This window comes from Dendropsophus ebraccatus, chromosome 14 (assembly GCF_027789765.1).
Source record: "Dendropsophus ebraccatus isolate aDenEbr1 chromosome 14, aDenEbr1.pat, whole genome shotgun sequence".
Classification (NCBI taxonomy): Eukaryota; Metazoa; Chordata; class Amphibia; order Anura; family Hylidae; genus Dendropsophus; species Dendropsophus ebraccatus.
Genome location: NC_091467.1, coordinates 74,529,599 through 74,544,979, shown reverse-complemented (window position 1 = coordinate 74,544,979; position 15,381 = coordinate 74,529,599).

Genomic DNA, 15,381 nt, shown 5'->3' with positions numbered 1-15,381 from the left:
AGCTAAGTGCTCTGAATATTGATATCAATGCGACTATACTACCTACCTAGCATGAAGACACCCCTCCCTCTCCGAATGTGCCTCTACATCCACCACTCACTATCAACATGCATTTCTATTCTGCTCGTCTACATGTAGGTTGTGTTAGTGCCACATGGTCCTGATACATTAATCTGCCGCTATCTCATGATGATAAATGGTTCTCTCCAGATATATAGAGGCAGATGTGAATATAGATGTGAGAACTCAATATAAGTGCACAATTCAATGTCTCTTCTGTCTACTAGTGCAAGGAATAGTGTGTTAGGAATCGTCGGGAACTGTCCATGGTGCTGAGTGTTCCTCAGCATTGAGTGGAGAGGCTGACCTTTGGGTTTCGCAATGTTCTCTGAGCGCTCGGAATTTGACGCCTGTCAGCTGGAGAAGTTGGATGCCGCCCTAGAGAGTCAAATGCTGAGCGTTCGGGTTTAGAGAACATTGCCGACCCAAACAGTTCAGCCTCTCCGATCAACGCTACTGATCAGCCATAACGTGGCATGTGTAAGGCTTGGAGTGACTTGGAGGGCAAGATTATGATGGCTAGATGACTGGATCACACCATCTCCGAAAGGGCCAGACTAGGGTGTTACCTGCGACCTGAGATGGACGCCACCACGCTGAGAACGGAGACAGAAGCCGCTGCCCATGGTTCTGAAGCCACAGCTACAATTCACCGACAATTGTTGACAACCCCTTTTAAAATGTCAGTCATATATACCACATGGTGAACTAAGAGCTAACCATTACGTGGTAACTACAATGGTACAAACACATGTGGGTATGCTGTAGCATATAATCATCCAGTCCCCGTGTTATTGTGGTGATGTCCATCATGCATACTCTATGAGAGGGAATGTAATGGATGTAAATGGACCTCTGCCTCCCCCACCCCCTCCCGGCTGTATACACTTCTAGTCCTCGTACTATTTCCAGTGGTCCCACCAGTCAATGTCTTCTAGGTTGGCGTTTTCCAGGACAATTTTCATGAATCCATCACTTTTGCTTTTTCTACATGGTCCAGATTTTTACTCAGAGACTGCGGAGAGTTATTCTCGACCAGAAGGTTAACAAGATTATCCATCTTCTTTTGTGCATGGTCGGCAGGCTGCCGTCTCTCAGGGCGATGTCTGTGCCTGGAAATAGGATGACCCTTCATTGTTTTATTGCCTAGGTTGCTTTATAATGGTCAAAGGGAAAGCTCCCCGGGGACGTTCATGTAGCACCGGGGAAGAGAGGAGTTGTCTTCATTGTAGGATGGATCCTGGTGCTCGGATGTTGAATATGGCAGACAGTGAAATGTATATCTGGTTGGAAAATGAGTAATATCATAGCATATGGCTGCGTTATCTGCTCCTAGGGCGTACGCCTGGCGGTATTATGCATCCCTGCGGTATGGAGGGGCACACAAAGGTTTTCTTCATTAGGGGCTGTCTGAGAATTTAGGGGAAGAGAAATCCCACCAGGCTCTATCATATATTGTATTATGGACCACTACCATCTCAAGGGTGATCACATCCTCACAGATCTGAGCCTCTTGGTCCTGTCTCAACATGGAGGAAATTTCTACTCATCAGTGACTGGCTGCAGTGATGTCCACCTCATCCAGTGATCGGCTGCAGTGATGTCCACCTCATCCAGTGATTGGTCACAGTGATGTCCACCTCATCACCTCATTGGCTGCAGTGATGTCCACCTCATCCAGTGACTGGCTGCTGGGATGTCCACCTCATCACCTCATTGGCTGCAGTGATGTCCACCTCATCCAGTGATTGGCTGCAGTGATGTCCACCTCATCCAGTGATTGGCTGCAGTGATGTCCACCTCATCCAGTGATTGCCTGCATCAATGTCCACCTCATCCAGTGATTGGCTGCAGTGATGTCCACCTCATCCAGTGATTGGCTGCAGTGATGTCCACCTCATCCAGTGATTGGCTGCAGTGATGTCCACCTCATCCAGTGATTGGCTGCAGTGATGTCCACCTCATCCAGTGATTGGCTGCAGTGATGTCCACCTCATCCAGTGACTGGCTGCTGGGATGTCCACCTCATCACCTCATTGGCTGCAGTGATGTCCACCTCATCCAGTGATTGGCTGCAGTGATGTCCACCTCATCCAGTGATTGGCTGCAGTGATGTCCACCTCATCCAGTGACTGGCTGCTGGGATGTCCACCTCATCACCTCATTGGCTGCAGTGATATCCTCCTCATCCAGTGATTGGCTGCAGTGATGTCCACCTCATCCAGTGATTGGCTGCGGTGATGTCCACCTCATCCAGTGATTGGCCACAGTGATGTCCACCTCATCCAGTGATTGGTTGCAGTGATGTCCACCTCATCCAGTGATTGGTTGTAGTGATGTCCTCCTCATCCAGTGATTGGCTGCAGTGATGTCCACCTCATCCAGTGATTGGTTGCAGTGATGTCCACCTCATCCAGTGATTGGCTGAGCAGGTACCGCCTCAGGTTGAGGCAGGAGGCGCCGATCAGTGCGGATTGGGCAGATTCTATACATTTTTTTAAGCCACCTGAGAACTTTTAATACATTTTTGTTGATTGCTGGACAACCCTGGGACAAGGGGTACTCTGGTCATTTATGATTTTTTTAATATAGTGTTGGGGCTGCAAAGAAAATAACAAACCCCCTATTCTTACCTAACCCCAGTCCCCCGGGGTCCTCCTGTGGCATCTACATGTCCCCCGCTGAACGTTCTTGCCAATACTTCTGAGATGCTGCAGGAGGACCCTGGGGGAGCTTAGTTAGGTGGTTTCTATGTAGCCCCAGCATTCCATTTGGCCAGAGTACCCCTTTAAAGCTCCTAATTGTTGGGGGCTTGGAGTTTACCTTTTCCACCATGCACCTTCCGTGACTATATATCCACTCGTATTTCCTTACCTTCAGGCTGACCGCAGTGTCCCCGAAGGCCAAGTACTAGTTCAGTGATAAGGGGCACTCCCATCAATACTATATAGAGAATATGATACTAAACAGCAGCATAAAATACAGCAGGATAAAGTCATAGCTCGGCCTATACGTGAAGTAGGAACATTTCTCCTTGAAGAGACCATCAAAAGACCATTCATGTTCCACTGAGAATTCTGGGGGAACAAAGGTTTGCAAAGTAGTTCTCTCCAAGAGGGAAAGGAGGTTGCTCTCCGGTCCCACCTAGGGGTTACTTTCATTTGTTGGGAGAGATTTTGACACATTCATATTTTACGGCTCTCAGATAAGTTGACTTACAGGGATGCTGTCTCCTATGGGCAACACCGAAGAGCAGGTTCTCTTCCTTCTGGGGGATTAGCTGGTTTGCATATCCTTTCCCTCCTATCTATCTATCTATCTATAATGCTCGGCTAGGCTGCGGTAACCTGCGTCAGACGGTTTACTGTCCCCAATGGTCAGTAACCTCCAGGAGTGTTGAGGGTCACTTCGGCACTTGTCACGGTGACCTGGAGTAGTAGTAGACCCACCCATGTAGTTGGCACCGCCATTAAGAGAACGTGGAAATAACCCAAGTATATGATGGTGTGTGTGGGTGCAGGTGCTGACAGATTAGACCACAGTCCTGTGCGTTTAGTCAAAAATAGAACACTTTACTGAAGGAATGTTCAGATTCAACAGTACACGTGATACAATAGTGCAAATCTGGACACATGACTTTAGTGCTGACACAGAGATAACCAGTGCTTGTAAACGTAGAAGATGCTTTGTAGAGAAAGAAGAAGAACAGGAGAGGAATTGCCAGAGGAGCCCTGCCCAATGTAGTGAATGTGCTCTGCCAGAAAAAGGGGTAGAGGTAGAAATAAGAAGATACTTGTACTCACGAATGCCAGAAGTGGCTCTAAACTGCCTTATGCCCCCTAGTTGCAAGATACCCATCTTGGTGGGTAATAGGAGCCCCAGTCATCGGTTATCTGGGTGTAGCAGGCTTCCAAAACTTCCCAGTCATCCTGCGCTGCGCAGTAGGATACATAGACCTTTTCTTTGGTAGCTTTGTCCACCTGGGGTCAGTTACTCTTATTTCAGGAGACTGCCCTGCACTGTTTAGAGAGGTTCCTGGTGTGGGCAAGGGTTATCCTAGGGGGATTCTCTCCCTTAAGTGGAGCTTAGCACTGCATAGTTGCTGTAGTTACTTGGATAAAGGGGTCCTGGCTAAGACAGGCCCCGACTTAACTTCTGCAGGAACTGGGTCTGTTTGTGTCCTCTCACACTATCTCCTATCTATCTATCTATCTATCTATCTATCTATCTATCTATCTATCTATCTAAACAAATTCCAACGGCACTCCGGAGACTTCAAATCAAATGTGCAATTTATTCATATTGTGCAGCACAGCAAAATAAGCAACGTTTCAAGTCAACCGTCTCACACGGTCTTTTTCAAGCTCCTGTGAGACGGTTGAAACGTCGCTTATTTTGCTGTGCTGCACAATATGAATAAATTGCACGTTTGATTTGAAGTCTCCGGAGTGCCGTTGGAATTTGTTTGGATAACTACACTGACCCGTGGTCTAGATCCTCTAGCTGGCACCCACCCCCACCTTTAACTCTGAAGCTGTGCTGCCTACTATCCTTGTGGCTATCTATCTATCTATCTATCTATCTATCTATCTATCTATCTATCTATCTATCTCCTATCTATCTATCTATCTATCTCCTATCTATCTATCTATCTATCTATCTATCTATCTATCTATCTATCTATCTATCTATCTATCTCAGTATTCGCTGTGTGAGTCCCTTGTAGAATTGTACATAAACTCTTTGCTATTAGATTTTTTTAAACATTCAATTCTAAAAAAATGAATAAAAATAAAATGAAAAAATAAAACAATGCAGAACCTCTTGCCGGCACCGTCCATCTTCCAACCTAAGTGTGAATAATTCAGGCATAATGTGGCGGTACAGCATTAATAATCTTCACAGCCATGTACCGCTAAAATGAAAAAAGAAAAAATCCTCCAAACTCCAAGAATCGGGCGCATGAGAAGGAGGAAATATTTGCAGATATTAAACGGGGCGGGTTTTTGGGGACTTGGCTGAGCTCCCGCCTGCATCGCAGCTTTGTAATAAAAGCCAGTGTTTCTGCACTTATTTTCAAATCCATAATTTAGAGTTTGTTGGAAGGTAAGGTCAGATGGAGGGGAAAATCAGCATTTTTATAAACATCACCCCTTGCTTGCCAGAATACGGCGTTCCCTGTGTGCGGCGAGTGGTGGCGTGCAGATATTGCCTGCCTCCGTGTAATGCTATAAGGAGGCGCCAGTGTCGCCAATGTCCTGAATTAAAGATTTCTCATAATAAAGCTTATTGTATAGCGGGGAGTCCTGATACATCTGTGTTACTATCCCTCCGCTTCCACCTACAGAGCTCACACTTCTCACCGCAAGGATTCTACTAGACAGAGGACGGGGGGAGCGCCGACTACTAATGTCTATGTACAACGTCTTTGTTAACTAGGAGCAACAGGGGTCCTGATCGCAAGCACTTCTGCAATATACTATGTTTAACAAACATTATACATACGGCCACTAGGTGTCTCCCTTCCCGTCACACTGCGCTCCATGCGGCCACTAGGTGTCTCCCTTCCTGTCACACTGGGCTCCATGCGGCCACTAGGTGTCTCCCTTCCTGTCACACTGCTCCATGCGGCCACTAGGTGTCTCCCTTCCTGTCACACTGCGCTCCATGCGGCCACTAGGTGTCTCCCTTCCTGTCACACTGCGCTCCATGCGGCCACTAGGTGTCTCCCTTCCTGTCACACTGCGCTCCATGCGGCCACTAGGTGTCTCCCTTCCTGTCACACTGCGCTCCATGCGGCCACTAGGTGTCTCCCTTCCTGTCACCCTGCGCTCCATGCGGCCACTAGGTGTCTCCCTTCCTGTCACACTGCTCCATGCGGCCACTAGGTGTCTCCCTTCCTGTCACACTGCTCCATGCGGCCACTAGGTGTCTCCCTTCTTGTCACACTGGGCTCCATGCGGCCACTAGGTGTCTCCCTTCCTGTCACACTGCGCTCCATGCGGCCACTAGGTGTCTCCCTTCCCGTCACATTGGGCTCCATGCGGCCACTAGGTGTCTCCCTCCATGTCACACTGCTCCATGCGGCCACTAGGTGTCTCCCTTCCTGTCACACTGCGCTCCATGCGACCACTAGGTGTCTCCCTTCCTGTCACACTGCTCCATGCGGCCACTAGGTGTCTCCCTTCCTGTCACACTGCTCCATGCGGCCACTAGGTGTCTCCCTTTCTGTCACACTGCGCTCCATGCGGCCACTAGGTGTCTCCCTTCCTGTCACACTGCGCTCCATGCGGCCACTAGTTGTCTCCCTTTCTGTCACACTGCGCTCCATGCGGCCACTAGGTGTCTCCCTTCCTGTCACACTGCGCTCCATGCGGCCACTAAGTGTCTCCCTGTCACACTGGGCTCCATGCGGCCACTAGGTGTCTCCCTTCCTGTCACACTGCTCCATGCGGCCACTAGGTGTCTCCCTTCCCGTCACACTGCTCCATGCGGCCACTAGGTGTCTCCCTTCCCGTCACACTGCTCCATGCGGCCACTAGGTGTCTCCCTTCCTGTCACACTGCTCCATGCAGCCACTAGGTGTCTCCCTTCCCGTCACACTGCGCTCCATGCGGCCACTAGGTGTCTCCCTTCCTGTCACACTGGGCTCCATGCGGCCACTAGGTGTCTCCCTTCCTGTCACACTGCGCTCCATGCGGCCACTAGGTGTCTCCCTTCCTGTCACACTGGGCTGCATGCGACCACTAGGTGTCTCCCTTCCTGTCACACTGCGCTCCATGCGGCCACTAGGTGTCTCCCTTCCTGTCACACTACGCTCCGTGCGGCCACTAGGTGTCTCCCTGTCACACTGCTCCATGCGGCCACTAGGTGTCTCCCTTCCCGTCACACTGCTCCATCCGGCCACTAGGTGTCTCCCTTCCTGTCACACTGCGCTGCATGTGGCCACTAGGTGTCTCCCTTCCTGTCACACTGTGCTCCATGCGGCCACTAGGTGTCTCCCTTCCTGTCACACTGCTCCATGCGGCCACTAGGTGTCTCCCTTCCTGTCACACTGTGCTCCATGCGGCCACTAGGTGTCTCCCTTCCTGTCACACTGCTCCATGCGGCCACTAGGTGTCTCCCTTCCTGTCACACTGTGCTCCATGCGGCCACTAGGTGTCTCCCTTCCTGTCACACTGCTCCATGCGGCCACTAGGTGTCTCCCTTCCTGTCACACTGTGCTCCATGCGGCCACTAGGTGTCTCCCTTCCTGTCACACTGGGCTCCATGCGGCCACTAGGTGTCTCCCTTCCTGTCACACTGCTCCATGCGGCCACTAGGTGTCTCCCTTCTTGTCACACTGCTCCATGCGGCCACTAGGTGTCTCCCTTCCCGTCACACTGCTCCATGCGGCCACTAGGTGTCTCCCTTCCTGTCACACTGGGCTCCATGCGGCCACTAGGTGTCTCCCTTCCTGTCACACTGGGCTCCATGCTCCCTCCCTGCTGATATTTTGTCTTTTCTCTGTTCAAAAAAAGAGACTAAACACAGGAAGTCCCCGTCCTTTACCGCTCACAGACGTGGCTTGGTATTGATTGACAGGGCATGGAGCGGGACAAGACGTCACTGCACATGTACAGGTGCTGCCCATCCACATTCAGTAGCAGAGAATCTTGGGGGTGCTCGCATTGTACGGTCAGCTCTCCTGTCGCACAGCACCAATACCCCTGTCTATCATTGTCTACTGGTAAGCTGCAGAGCTTATATACCCACCAAGGCTTCTCACCACCCGAGTGATGATGAGACTAATAATGTGACTGGACTGAGTATATTCAACGTCTAGACAAGTATGAGTGTAGTAAGTTATTATGGCCGATCAGTATATATGTAATGTAAGTAGTAGGAACATTCTGCTGCATGGCAGCCCTATATCCTATATCCTGCAGTCCTATAGTCTTATATCCTGCAATTCTATATCCTGTAGTCCTATATCCTGTAGCATATACTATAGTCCTATATCCTGTAGTCCTATATCCTGCAGTCTATATCCTATATCCTGCAGTCTATATCCTATATCCTGCAGTCCTATAGTCTTATATCCTGCAATTCTATATCCTGTAGTCCTATATCCTGTAGCATATACTATAGTCCTATATCCTGTAGTCTTATATACTATAGTCCTGTATCCTGCAGTCCTATATCCTGTAGTCCTGTATCCTGCAGTCCTATATACTATAGTCCTATATCCTGTAGTCCTGTATCCTGCAGTCCTATATACTATAGTCCTATATCCTGTAGTCTTATATACTATAGTCCTGTATCCTGCAGTCCTATATCCTGTAGTCCTATATCCTGTAGCATATACTATAGTCCTATATCCTGTAGTCCTATATCCTGTAGTCCTGTATCCTGCAGTCCTATATACTATAGTCCTATATACTATAGTCCTGTATCCTGCAGTCCTATATCCTGTAGTCCTATATCCTGTAGCATATACTATAGTCCTATATCCTGTAGTCCTGTATCCTGCAGTCCTATATACTATAGTCCTATATCCTGTAGTCCTGTATCCTGCAGTCCTATATACTATAGTCCTGTATCCTGTAGTCCTGTATCCTGCAGTCCTATATCCTGTAGTCCTATATCCTGTAGTCCTATATCCTGTAGTCCTGCATCCTGCAGTCCTATATCCTGTAGTCCTATATCCTGTAGTCCTGTATCCTGCAGTCCTATATACTACAGTCCTATATCCTGTGATATATCCCGTTAGGTGTTGCATAGATATTAGGATACATAGATGGAGGATGCCGGTACATTCCTGCACACCCTCTATGGCGGAGCACCGGTTGGCTGGCCATAGTGATGACTGTTGTGTGGCTGGACGGTGGGAGAGATCCGGCTCGTACAGCACAGCCGTCTCTCCCATTAATCACTGCTCTTTAATTAACAGCTCTGAGCTGGCAGGGAATCGGGTGCAGGGGCATCCGAGGGGTCTGAACTCCGCCACGGCTGGCAGGGCAAGCAGCACGGCAGGGCAGAGGGGAGCGGAGCAGACACAGCAGATGGCCTGACTGCAGATGAAGAAGAGATGGGAAATATCTGACCGATAGATACCGGGAGACAATTACCTGCTCCTGACTGTTACACCGCCAGCCAAGTCTAACAAGCTGATCCCGCACATAGTCCCCACATTACAGCCGCACAGCTATATACAGGGGGCACTGGGTGTATACAGAATATCCCATCATTAGGCCGCACAATAAGTATAAAGCATTAACCCCTTACAGAACCAGAACTTATCTTCCCATTGATGTAGCCAGATGGGAGCTTGTTTTTTGTGGGATGAGTTTTATCAGGGTCCTGTCCCATCCCCAGCAGTCTCTCTGCACAGCTCCCTCTTCAGCAGCTCTCAGGCCTGGAACAGCTATGCCCCCTGTGTCTCCATAGATAAGATATGTTTGTCTCCATATAGTAGTTAGACCCCTCTTAGCCCCCCAATATAGTATAGATGCCCTCTGTGCCCCCACATAGTAGTTAAGTCCACAGGTTCCTCCATATAGTTCCTAGGTCTTCTGTCTCTATATAGTAGTTAGGCCCCCCCTGTGCCCTCACATAGTAGTTAGGCCCCCTCTGTGTCTCCATATAGTAGTTAGCCCCCCCCTGTGCCCTCACATAGTAGTTAGGCCCCCCTCTGTGCCTCATTATAATATGGGCCCCCTCTGTGTCTCCATATAGTAGTTAGCCCCCCCTGTGCCTTCATATATTTGGTAGCCCCCCCCATGTGCCCTCATATAGTAGTTATGCCCCCTCTGTGTCTTCAAATAGTAGTTAGGCCCCCTGTGCATACATATAGTATAGGCACCCTCTGTGCTCCCATATAGTAGTTAGGGTTATCTCTCTCCATATAGTAGTTTAGGCTCCTCTGTGCCCCCATAAAATAGTCAGGCAGCAACAACAACAGCCCAGTGTGCTCCCAAGCTATGCCTTAGGGAAGGGGGCAATAGAATTGTCATGATGTTGGCAACAGATGGCACTGTGCATCTAAGCCAGTGATGGGTAATTTGTGGTCCTCTAGCTGTTAAAAAAATAAAATTCCTATCAAACCCAAAGCATGTTGGGAATCAGGAGCATTTTGAGCGGGGGGATAGGGGCGCATATGCCTCTCAGGCCAGTGCCCAAGAAAATATTGAGTTGTGATGGGCCAATACTAGGCCAGCAGGGGAGAAGGGGACCATCTGGGAATCCAGGATATATGTCCCAATGTAGTGTCCCAGCACCGGTGTGCCACTAAGTCTTTTATGCACCTGGGCAAAGTAACTCGTCCCACAGTGCGATATGGCCCAGTGTATTCTGTATTTTGCATACTAGGGGTCACTACTGTGTTTTTTGTGTGCTTTGTGTCCCGCATAGCTGAAGGAGGTATTGGTTAATTATTTTTGTCACATGTTTTCCTCCAATCACAGGTGCAGGTGTTTTCCCTCCTTTTCCTATCCTATTTCCTCCGTTTTCTCTTTTGCATACACAGCCACACCAATCACTAGAAGGTTTAGTTTCCTAGTGGAGAGAGAGACACGGAGACAGAGAGAGAGAGTTTCTTATACCAGTTAACCACCACTAGACCCCTCAGGAGGAAATGACGTCCTCTGAGGATCACCTTGTCCATGTCAGGGATAATCTTAATAAGATACAGGGCAGCATGCCTGAGTTAGGCACTGACCCCAGTAGGACAAAGCTGCAACTTGCCTACGTATCCTACTGTAATGCACAGCTATTCTGAAAAGTTTTGGGAAGTCTGCTTCATCCAGTGCAGGGACCTGGGACCTTGTACTACCCTAATAGGATGGGCATTCCGACACTGTAGTACATTACGTGGTCAAATATGTGCCTACGAGTTTCTTCTTCTTCTTCTCTCAACTACACTATCCCAGCAGAGTACAAAGCTACCTTGGACATTGCCCTCACGATACTCCTGTACTATACAGGGGCACAGAGGAGGCCTATCTACTATACAGGGGCACAGAGGGGGCCTATCTACTATACAGGGGCACAGAGGGGGCCTATCTACTATACCGGGGTACAGAGGGGACCTATCTACTATACAGGGGCAAAGAGGGGGCCTATCTACTATACTGGGGCACAGAGAGGGCCTATCTACTATACAGGGGCACAGAGAGGGCCTATCTACTATACAGGGGCACAGAGGGGGCCTATATACTATACCGGGGCACAGAGGGGGCCTATCTACTATACAGGGGCACGGAGGGGGCCGCCTATCTACTATACAGGGGCACAGAGGGGGCTTATCTACTATACCAGGGCACAGAGGGGCCTATCTACTATACAGGGGCACAGAGGGGGCCTATATACTATACCGGGGCACAGAGGGGGCCTATCTACTATACAGGGGCACGGAGGGGGCCGCCTATCTACTATACAGGGGCACAGAGGGGGCTTATCTACTATACCAGGGCACAGAGGGGCCTATCTACTATACCAGGGCACAGAGGGGGCCTATCTACTATACCGGGGCACAGAGGGGGCTTATATACTATACAGGGGCACAGAGGGGGCTTATATACTATACCGGGGCACAGAGGGGGCCTATCTACTATACCGGGGCACAGAGGGGGCTTATATACTATACCGGGGCACAGAAGCGGCTCCGCCTGTATGACACTCCAGTTGGATGATTTTAAGTGTTTACAGTGATCAGCAGCATTACAGATCCCGGCGGTATATGTCCCCTGCACCCGTCTGCCGGGATCTGCAGCTCTGTACACAGCTCTAAGCTGGCAGATTCCCTACTCGGGCCAGTGTCATGTTTTAGAAGGCTGAAACGTTCCATCCAGCACCTGATGCAACAGCTGGAGGGCTGCAGGTTCACCATCACTGATCCAGACTCCCAATCATGTAAGTGTGCACAGTGTGGCGGCACTATTACACACAGATGTCTCACATATCACATAGGCAGTTGTAGTGCGGGTGTCTGGGCACATCACCAGCGTCAGTAAATACATACAGTGAACACCTGGGGATACTCATAGAGGATATATATATATTTCAGGTCTGCCGTCAGTATCTGCCCCATCGCACGCACGGATGAGGACGTCTACTGATCCGGAATACATCCCCTCGCACTGCGGATCTGGACTATATGAATAAGTCTCCATTGTGTGCAGCGGCGGCTTTTACCTTTCGTTCTACAAGGCGGCGTTAAAATTAATGTGGAAGCAGCAATTAGTAAATTAGGTTATGTGAGTGCGGCTGCGGAAGTGGCTGCTGCCAGGTGCACCAGGATCCCTGGCAGGATATGTATTATTTGCTGTCATTAAAGTGACATTTTGATGAATGGTTCGGAGTGGTAGGAACGAGGACCGACTACTTTCCCCCCCGACCGGAGACATGGAACATGCTATATTTTCGTAAGGAGCCAAGATGAGGCGGCTCGGAGCCTGCGAACCCCTCCTGGAAACATCTGAGGAAGCGAGCGGCCAAATTGGTGCGCTTAATTAATCCCAATTACTCTAAATAAAGGGAAGGAATTCACCCCGCAACCCACCGGAAAAATAATATCTCAGCGTAGAGCAGCGTAGCCAGCGAGCAGAGACGTCTTCAGCTCGGAGAGGAGATGTCTGCGCCACGAAGTGTGAATAATTGCATGGATGGGTGGAATACACGCACTATATGTATATATATATATATTGTTGTCACCATACAGTGATTACATATTATCTCCATACCGCTACTGAACAAAACAGAAAGCTATTACCAATGATACCACCACACAATACCTAAATAATACTGCCACGCCATCACCACTATCACTACCATTGTAGAGAGAGTGCAGTTACATCCAGTGACTCACAGGGGGCATCTTCTCTGATCAGAGTTGTTTACTTTTCCATTTTCTCTCCATCCAGCCTAGGACATGTTGAAGTCTTCTCCCGCCAATGAATCTTTTCTCCAGAATCTGCCAGAGAAACCTTTTAGGCTCATTTTAAGTCCCCTTGCCCCTATATAGTAGTTAGGCCCTTCTGTGTCCCCATATAAGTTTAGGCTGCGTTCACATGTAACCGCAGTGGGTTTCTCGCTGCGAATTCGCAGCAAGACCGGCTGCAGGTCCGTTCCCTCTACACCCTGTGGGTAGACAAACTCGCAGCGGGATGTATATCTGGGGTTCAGGGGTTCACGGAATGTATCGCTCGGCCGATCAGTGCATTGCCCCGCCACAGCGGGGCGGCGCGAGGTTATTGGGGCGGGCTTTGGACAAACTTTGCCTGCCCATAGGGTGTACAGGGCAGGAATCTGCAGTGAGTCTCGCTGCAAATTCGCAGCGAGAAACCCACTGCGGATCCCTTACGTGTGAATGCAGCCTTAGGCTATGTTCACACGGTGTATCAGACCAGACGTTCCGTGACCCCTTAAGTACCGGCCGGATGATCCGTCCGGCCGCAGAGCTCTGATGCAGGCGCATCAGCGTGCGCCCACATCAGAGCTTCCCATAGCACACAGTGAAGCGAGCGGCCGGAGACGCTTGCTTCACTGTGTGAACTGACAGGTCTTTCTGCGGACGCTATTTACTGAATTCCGGGCGCAGAAAACTGACCTGTCAGTTTTTTCCGGCGCCGCATGGGATCCCGGCCAAAGTGCATACGATGTGTGTACACTCCGGCCGGGATCCCATTGCACATAAGGCTTTGTTACACACCGCAAAACTACGGCCGTAGTTATACATAGTGTGAACATAGCCTTATAGTGAATGTACAATTAGGTATATCACAGCTTTTTTTTTAAACCTTAATTGGTGCCGGCGAAAGAATACCAGGGGCGCTATCCTATTTTTGAAATGCCACCTGGTTCCTGCGCTCGGCACCAGTCTTTTCCCAAGTGCCGGCCAGACCTAGAGCACTGGTGGCAAACCCACCGCCCCCCAGTGCTGCAATATCCCCTTTCCTCTCTGACACGGCTCCATTGATTTTAATGGAGCCACAGCACAGAGACGAGAGTTTTTGTCACACTAGGGGGCGGCGGGGCGGCACACAGGAAAATACAGGTGCCGAGCGCGGAGACTGGCCCCCTATATAGTAATAAGATCTCAATATAGTATGAGACCCCTCTGCAGCCCCCATATAGTATAGATCCCCCTGTGCACCCTCTATATCGTACCAAGTTCTGTTGAAGTGAATGGAGCCAAGTTGTAATAAGTTGTAAGTAGGTGAACTGTTCCTTTAAGTATAAGAAGCTTTAGTTACTTTGTAGCACAATTGTATCTATCTGGTGTCTGTGGCTGCAGCTGTAAGAGGGTTTCTGATGTCTTCTGTCCTGGGCATAGATCATGGACCCTGCCAGGAGACCCCCCATCCAGCTACTAGAGCCTAATTACTGTATTCACAGCATCCTCTCCTGCCAAGTCTGACTGTTCTCCAGAAGCACCTGCTCTATCCCAGTGCAACCTGCAGGAGCTGTATCCTGTGCCAGCAGCGGCCATGAAGGGGTGAGAGGTGAGTACGTCCACTACGTCCACTCTTAGGCTTGTACTGAAATAATAGATTTTACATAAAAAAAAAACCCCATAGATCCTAATGATATTTAGAGATCACTTTGATGGAAATTGTCGGACAGGAGGGTGGGGGTTGGGGTGGGGTGCATCCTAAGATCCAAACCCAGGCTGAATCTGGGATCATTCCCTTATACCTGGGATCAGGGCCGGTTTTAGACTAGATGTGGCCCTGGGCGAAGTTAAAGGTGGGGCCCCAAATGCTGAAATATTTTAGCAACAATTTAAGGTCCCCATACATGTTACTCTTTTGTTGGTGGTACCTGTTGCTCCTGGTAGGTTCGGCCATCAGCGTAAGGTGTATGGGGCTCTCTGGACAGTCCTCTGACAGATGATATCAGTGGACATAGGGGGTCGAGCTTGATGGAAAATCAACGCCCAACCTCTTTGTTCTCAGAGAGATAAGCCGGCATCAGATCTGTATGGCTATGGCTTTCCCCTCTCATAGAGAACACAGGAACACTCAGATGTGCCAAATTTCTGTGTATGGGGAGGACGGGACCGGATGGGACAGATAATTGTCAGCTGAAGGATTGTTCAGCCAGCAGTTATTGGAAGCATACGGCCACTTTTAAGGCCGTATTACACGGCCTGATATTCCGCAGAAGCGAGCGCCAATCTGGTAGAATGGAGCTCGCTTAGAGAGCCGACTACAGCAAAAGCTATGGAGGAGATTTATCAAACTGGTGTAAAGAAGAATTGGCTCAGTTGCCCCTAGCAACCAATCAGATTCCACCTACTTAGAATGTGAGTAATGAAAGGTGGAATCTGATTGGTTGCTA